This window comes from Manis pentadactyla, chromosome 2, assembly GCF_030020395.1.
Source record: "Manis pentadactyla isolate mManPen7 chromosome 2, mManPen7.hap1, whole genome shotgun sequence".
Taxonomy (NCBI): domain Eukaryota; kingdom Metazoa; phylum Chordata; class Mammalia; order Pholidota; family Manidae; genus Manis; species Manis pentadactyla.
The window spans coordinates 221,127,215-221,134,708 of NC_080020.1; the positions used below are offsets into that span (position 1 = coordinate 221,127,215).

Genomic DNA, 7,494 nt, shown 5'->3' on the forward strand with positions numbered 1-7,494 from the left:
CGGGATCCTGAGAGATCCCGATTCAGGTCAGGCTCTCCTACAGGGCTCAGGACCACTGGAACACAGAGTGGCCCCCAGTGGGCCTGCTGAATCTCAGCTCTTGGCATCGGGGTCAGACGAATATGTAGGGGGATCCTAAGAGATCCAAAAACCCAAATCCTGGCACGTGAAGATAAATGACTGTGGCTTCCTCTTCCCTCAGGACCAAGGCAGCCCTCTGACCCTGCTGGCCTGGCCAACAAGATGCCCTCCACTAACTGGCCCAACAACACTCCTTTCATTAGAAGGCAAGTTGGTACTGAAAGGAAGGAGCGACACACAGCAGCAATTCACCGGAGAGTTCCACTTTATTGGGGAAAAGTACTAGGTTATATAGGGAGGGACATAAGCTGATTGAGGTGTCACTTCTACGGGACTGGTGGCTATTGGCCAGGTGCTGGGATTGGGGGGGGGTGGCGAGAGGTGATTGGGCCTCGGGTGGTGCCGGCGGGAACCGAAGACCCGGAAGAGAAGCAGGACGTTTGCCATCTTACGGGTGGGGGCCCTTCAGGTACAGAACAAGTCAGATTTCCAAGGAAAAGGTAGAGGGACAATCTGTTGAGATATTAATGTGTTCTGCCCGTGTTTCCTCCTCCCCCCTTCAAGCAGGGAGCCCGACCCTTGGTATGTTCTTGCCTAAGAGAATTTTGTGAAGCAGGCGTGATGGATCTTTATTAATAAAGTCCGAGCTCACGAAGAGCTTGCACTAGTGTCCCGCAGGGGGCGCCCTTGAGAGCAGCGTGGAGGCGCGATGTTTTTGACTTCAGAAGATCACCTGAACCCTCTGAAAAAAGACCAGCCCCAAGGTGCACCTGGGCCCCCTGAACCCTAGGCTCTGGGGCTTCCCGCCTTGCCAGGCACTCCTGCACTGGGAATATTGTACAGAATCCCAGAACCACCTGTCCTGAAGGGTCCATGCTGGATTACCTGAGTCAGTGGGTGAACAAGTGGTGAACAGCAGGGGAACCGGTGGCTGATGACGGTAAGCTCCCGAAGCTCCCACGGGGTTCTGGGAGGGAGGGGTGTGTGAGAGTGCTTGGGGTAGATTAAATTGATTTAGAAGAATTAAAGACACACAAATCAGGGGAGCCATTTGAACCACGACGGTCTCAGGGCCTACCTGGAACAGACTGTGCCCGGGCTGGGCTCTAGGAGACCAGGTGTCAGGAGGTGCTGAGGCCACTGGCAAGGGGAAAGAAATGACCATGAATGATTTAAACGAATTAAGATTTATGTCTGAGGCTGGGAAGGGGTCCTTGAGTTCATGACATCTGGCCATGATGGAAGAAAGAGGGGCACAGAGAAGGCTGTTGGTTAGGAAGCCGCCAGTGTCTGCTCACACCCGTTTCCATGTGCTCTTGAGAATTCTGGCTTGTTGTTACCGTTTAATCTGAAAGGAAGAGAGAAAGGAAACAAGACCGACTTGTTCTTTGTGATTGTAAAAGTGACACCGAGAGGCTATTTCTAAACTGGGGGCAGATGTGGGTGGGTCTGTCTGGGTCAATGGTGGGAAGGGCCCCAGATTTGTCCGCCTGGAGGCAGAGGAGTCTTCTGGGCTCATTCCAACTTGAGGCAAATTAGTTCCTCAAGAAGACAGCCCAGGCAGGGCCGGTGTGAATCAGTAAGAACCCCTCAGCCCTCAGAGGAGGGACGGCTGAAGGTCAGCAGAGCACTGGCCCTCAGATTTAGTCCTTTGCCTGGGACTCCCAAGTCCTCAGCAGCGCCATTAATCCCATAGTTAAAATAGAATGAATGATCACCATGGCTCTGAGTGGTTGAGGTTCAGGATTTGAAAGCATGTGGCAAACAGCAATTTTCTGAAAGAATGTGGTTTTGGAACCGTGCCTCATGGAGAGCCTGTCTGGTGGGCTCTTGGAGTGATGGCTGGGCGTCCAGCACTGGCAGGGCTGCCTGACAAAGGCAGCTGAACCTTTCTGACAACACATCCCAAGTGGGTCACGGTGCCAGTGGCAAGCACCACTAGCTAGCCTGGCTCCGCAGGGAATACTGCCAGCCTGGCCTCAGGGTGGCACACACAGTACTTTCGTGAATGTCAGAACAGGAGTCCCGTCTGGGCAGCTGAAGTCTGAAAAGGCGCCCTTCTTCCAGTCTGCAGCGGGGCTTGGCTCACGGGGCTCAAGGTGAACTTCAGCCTTGCTCTGAGGCCGGGTACTTTTGGACAGTGACCCTGGGCATCGGTGAGACACCATAGGACAGGCAGAGAAGAGAATGGGAGGATGGCGAGAAGGTGAGGGGGTGGGGGGGAGTGGCAGGTGAAGCGGCAGGTGAAGCCTCAGAAAATTTGATGCAGAGTGAAATCAGACTGAGAAGGTCCTTCAGTGTCCTGCCTTTGGATGATGGATGCTCAGTCTTGCTGGCCAAGCCAGGGCCAAGCCACCCAGCCACCCCCTCACCAGCCTGGGACCCTGGCCATGGTGACACACGTTATGCTGACAACATTATTGCTTTCTCTGTAGCCTGGATGAGGGAATTCCATTTCTCTTCACAAGACGCTGTGTGTTGGATTCCTGGTGCTCACAGCGCCTGGAAATCCCCCGGCCTCTAGAAAACCATTCAAGAATATTTCTTGAGCATCTCCTCTGTCCATTCTTAACCTCAGGAAAAAAAAAAATCACAGTGTGCCGAAATGCACCGTTGAGTCCCTTCCCTCTGCCTGAGCGGGGCAGCTGCTCTGATTCCTTGCAGCTGCCCGTCACGTGATACTTACGCTGGCTGCCAGCGATCTGCCATCTGTGGTTCCTCTCCAGCCGGGGCCTTCCCAGTATGGGCCCTATAATATACTCCTTCACTTGTTCTGCCCTTGACAACATCCTTCATACCGTCTCAGGGCTAGGCCTGCCGTCTGTCATCTTAAAGGTCCCAGCAGATGACAGGAAGTGACCATAACAGAGGAAGGAAGGGAAGTGTCAGACAAAGCCCCAAGGAGGAGGTGGGGTTGGAGCACTATGAGGCTCTCAAGAGGGGGAAAGGGCAGGAGGAGGCTGGCGGCCCGAGCAGAGCAGAGGGAACCTTGGGACCTGCCCAGGTAGGTCCCACCCGTACACCTCACATGTAGACATCACACTCCTGCGCTCACCTGAGGCTGAGCCCTGCACGCTTCCCCACTTCCCCACCAGGAAAGGGTTGCCAGCAGCTTCTGATACCGGCGGTGAAAGCTTCAATTCACCTTTAGCACAGAGCCTGCCTGCCTTCCCCCACCCCTCCCTTCTTTCCTCCAGCACCAAAAAAGGACATTGAGATCCTGCAAATGTAATATGGTTACCTATAATATAATATTTTCTTGGGGAAAACTGGAATGCTATTAACGCATCAAGGATCGTGTATGGGTGCATCTGAACTTTGTCGTCAAAGCTGCTGATGTGTGTGTGTGGGTGGTGGTGGGGTGCAGAAGGAGGGAGGGAAGAGATAACCTTTTGGAAAGGCGTAGGCCGGGTGGCCCCACTGTGCCCTGACTATTGTTCCTGAGGCAAATAGGTGAAAGCTGAACTAGGAAACGGGGACATACTGCACCAGATGTTCTGTGATTTTTTAAAAAGCTTCTGTTTTCGGGAATATGAAATTCAGTATACATCAACATTACATACACACTAACAGATAATTGCATAACACTGTTTTGAAGCAAAAGAACTGTTTCTAAAAAGTAGAAATATTCTGAAAGCTGCGCCATCAACAAGCATAAATTAATAACTGGTACATGTAAGATACATATTGTCAGCAAAGTGTGCCTTTAACCCTCCCCCCATAGGCTGGTCCTCTGGCACATGCGTGGGGACCGCTGGCAGGCCGCAGTGGGGACGCGCTCTCGGGGTGTGCCAGATGGGCAGAGGGAAGAGGCCAAGGTGGCGGCAGAGTGCACCAAAACACAGTATTCTCTGTACTGTTTTAAGAGTTCAGACTCCTTAAAAGTCATCCAGAGACTCCAAGTTAAGAACAGCAAAAACCAGAGAAAACTCTCCCATGGAAAACTCTCTTCTCTAAATCATTTGAATCAACAACTCCTTCTAAGAAAAACAAATGAAAAAGATGTTCAGTAATCTGGATTTTATTTAAAATAAACTTGTGCGACAAAGAAAAGCTGACCATTATACTAGGGAGCACCGAAGACTTCTAACTACTGAAGGTTACATTAATCTGTGAGTCTCAAAGTGGACACCCATGTAAAACCAAACAAGACAAAACAAAACAACACCAAAACCCCACTAACCAAATCATCTGTTAATTAAGTTAAAGACTGAGCAATTTGCATCTGCATTCCTGTTAAAGGAGAAGCAAAATGTTTCCTTTTCCCTTAATTTCCCTGCCCCAACCTCTTTTCTTTGCATAACAGGTTTTATGTAAATAAACCCCTTGTCAGTTACATCTCTCTTGCCTGTCCCCTCGAGGATATAAAACATTTGTATGACTTGGGCTCTTTGGAACAGATCTCCTTCCCCACTGTAGTTCTATCATCCCAAGTCTACATCCAAATTCCGGCTCAAATAAAACTATTTTCAAGGTGATTTTACTGTATTTTTCATTGACAAACTTTATATTGAAAAGTTCATTTTATTTGAATGTTGTCAAGTGTACCTTAAGGGAAGTGATGCAGACAGCAAGAGTTTAAACATCCATCAAAAAGGTCCTCATTCTACCAGGACCAGGCACTGGGTCCCTGATCCTGTGTGACACTTCCAGCAGTACTAAGAATTTCTTTCACCAGAGTAAATTTAACAAAGATTCATTTAAAAAAACAAACAAAAAAGATAAACTCAGGTTATCTGATTCCAAAGCCTGCTTTTTTTGTCATTATACCGCAATTACCAAATTAGGCAGATCTTTAGTTTAATAACTGTGATAAAATTGTTGAGCTATAATCAAAGGATATAATTTTACAAGAAAATCATTGCATTCATTTTCCCAGCATTGTGCTGAAGGCACAGCTTAGGAAAAGAACCTTGTATGCTGGTCAGCAAAAAGGAACATGGAGACAGGCAGCAAGTTGGAATGAGGCAGCCTGTGGGGAGAGGAGTGCCCTGGCTCGGGTCCACATGAGGGTCAGGCAGCCCTTGATGGCCTCCTGGCCAGATCGTGGCTGCACATTAAAGGCCAGGGAGGGTTATTGGCTGGAGATGGTGTATCTTTAAGTGTGTCCTTTCTCCTTGCCAAGCATGAGTTTCCTGCCTGGCGCATATGGGTGTGAGAACAGATTCCTTAAGGGCCTTTCCAGCTCTAAATTCCCCGACTGCCCAAGAGAGTAGTTTAAGCAAAGCCCCTGAGGCTGTGTTAAGCCACTGTGAGCTCCTTGTTCACCCAGGAGTAGCTCTCTGAGCAGGGGCTGCACTCAGGAGATGAGAGGGCAAAGACACCTTGAATGCTGAAGGGTTTGATTTGGTGCTGTAGGCGGTGGGAGCCCTGGTATGTCCTACTGGGGGGATGTAGTAACTCACTTAATGCAAATAGCTGATGTCCAGAGAGAAGGAGGTAGAAACACACACTCTGTGTGTGAGCTGTGTTGGATATTTTGTCTGTCTGTCTGCCTAGATCTGTTCTGTCCTGCTCTGTGCCAAGGCCCCCCAGCATATTGCATCAAGGTATACCCTTGCTAAAGGGAGGTACAGTGGAGATCTGAGGTCGGGATCAGAGATGAGAGTGGGTATTTACTCCTCCCTTGCCCACACCTCTGCCTTTTCCTTCCTGTCTTGCTGATTTCTGGCTCTGGCCCTTTGTCTACCTGTGGGGGCTCCAGTTCTACCAGATTCTAGGGGGCAGCCCCTCCCATGGGCCCTCCTGGCCTAGGTGTCTGCTGTGTCTAGTCCTGGGTGTCCTTAGTCTCGTGTTGCCAGAAAAAAAATACAGGATGCCCAGTTAGATTTGCAAAATTTCAGGTAAATAACGTGTGAGTTTTTAGTAAGTCCCAAATATCAGGGCTGTAAGTATTTAACTTAAAAATATTATTCATTAGTAAAAAGCTAACCTTTTCAAAGAATATTGCTTCTCTCTCACTTACCAACTTTACATTTCCCTGTATGGCCCCAGAAGACGGCTGGTTAGCCAGAGACGGGTAAGATTCCTCAAGGGAGGAACAACCTAAGACAGGCACAGTTGCAGGGGGGCCATCAGGTGAGAAATTGGGGATCAACAGAGGGGAGGCTTAGAAACTCACACCCCCTGTTTTGAGAGAAATCTTCTGCATCCGTGGATGTTTTGTTGCCCTTGTCTAGCTTGGATTAATACTTAGTCTATAGGCACACACCTGATCATCTACATTTGCCCTCTTACAGCACTAAACTATGTTTTCTACCTTTATCTTGCATCTACCTAACACTTCAGCATTTTATTAAAAATAATAATAATAATAATAATAATAAGGGAGAAATGTGGGATTCACATATAAATCAAGTATAAAAAACAAAAAAATATTATTCATTGTTTATATGACACTTACATTGTAACGTGGCATCCTTTCTTTATTTGCTAAATCTGGTAACCCCATTTTAATTCCCCTAATGCTACCTGTACCCTGTATTCAGTCTTTTGGGGGGGAAACTGTCTTCCTTTTCCTCCCTTGTCCACACACAAGCCTCCCCATCCCACCGCGGTTCTCTGCCTGCCCCTCACTGAGGGTGAGCCTTGCCAGGCCCCGAGCACACCCTGGTCCGCCGGGGCGCTCCCCCACTCCGGCCGCTACCCCCCCGACGGTGCCTGCCGTCGAAGTCGAACAGTCTGAAGGGGAGGCGTGGAGCTGAATAAATGTACAACTCACTCTGAGAGGACGCCCCACGTTGGGCGCCAGGTGTAACGTGCCACTCATCTTCTTTGGGTGAAATGAGAGAACAAAAAACACAGACAACACAGGCAGACAGACAATGGCTGCAGCCCCGATGTGGCGCAGCACCTTTATTTTTATACTGCCTTTCTCGGACCTCAGCCAAGTGCTATACTCATCTTTCCCTTCTCAGGGGGGGACGGGCCAGAGCACCTTGTTGATTTTCTTAGAAGCTGCCTGGTAAGCAGGGGCGGTGTTTTCACACATCCTCAAGGTCTCCCTATTTTCAGAGTGAGGAGTCTTGGCTCGTCTTCAAGGACAAGATACGTTTTTGTGGGCAGATAACTTCCAAGGACGGCACCGGTTGCTCTCAAGCCTGTGCTTTCCCGAGCTGCGTTCAGACCTGGGGGAAGGTGCTTTCCCATTCTGCCTACGAGCATGTGAGAAGACAGAGGCCGTCCCCAACATCTCCCCCAATGCACAACACACGGGGGCCTGAGGAGGCCTCTCATGATTCAAGAGGCCAGGGTTACCTGCGGAGGGCAGGGCCCACTTTGGCCTGTGCCTGAGAGTGTTAGCTGAATAGACTCAGTCTCCCCCACAGGCCTCAAGGGCTGGGAGGAGACCCTTAGGGTGCCCCAAGCCTTGTGGTTCCAGGAGGCGCCAGGCAGTAGAGCAGCCAGGCAGCT

At 49.7% G+C, this 7,494-nt stretch overlaps 1 long non-coding RNA gene across 1 annotated transcript; it reads right to left on the reverse strand.

Moving 5' to 3' along the window:
- Positions 1-1,227: 1,227 nt before the first annotated feature.
- LOC118910604 (uncharacterized) lies at positions 1,228-7,224 on the reverse strand. The gene is made up of 3 exons (XR_005024070.2): positions 6,803-7,224; positions 2,082-2,601; positions 1,228-1,429 (listed from the first exon to the last, which is right to left on the reverse strand). It is a non-coding gene; the product is annotated as an uncharacterized LOC118910604 (long non-coding RNA).
- Positions 7,225-7,494: the final 270 nt, after the last annotated feature.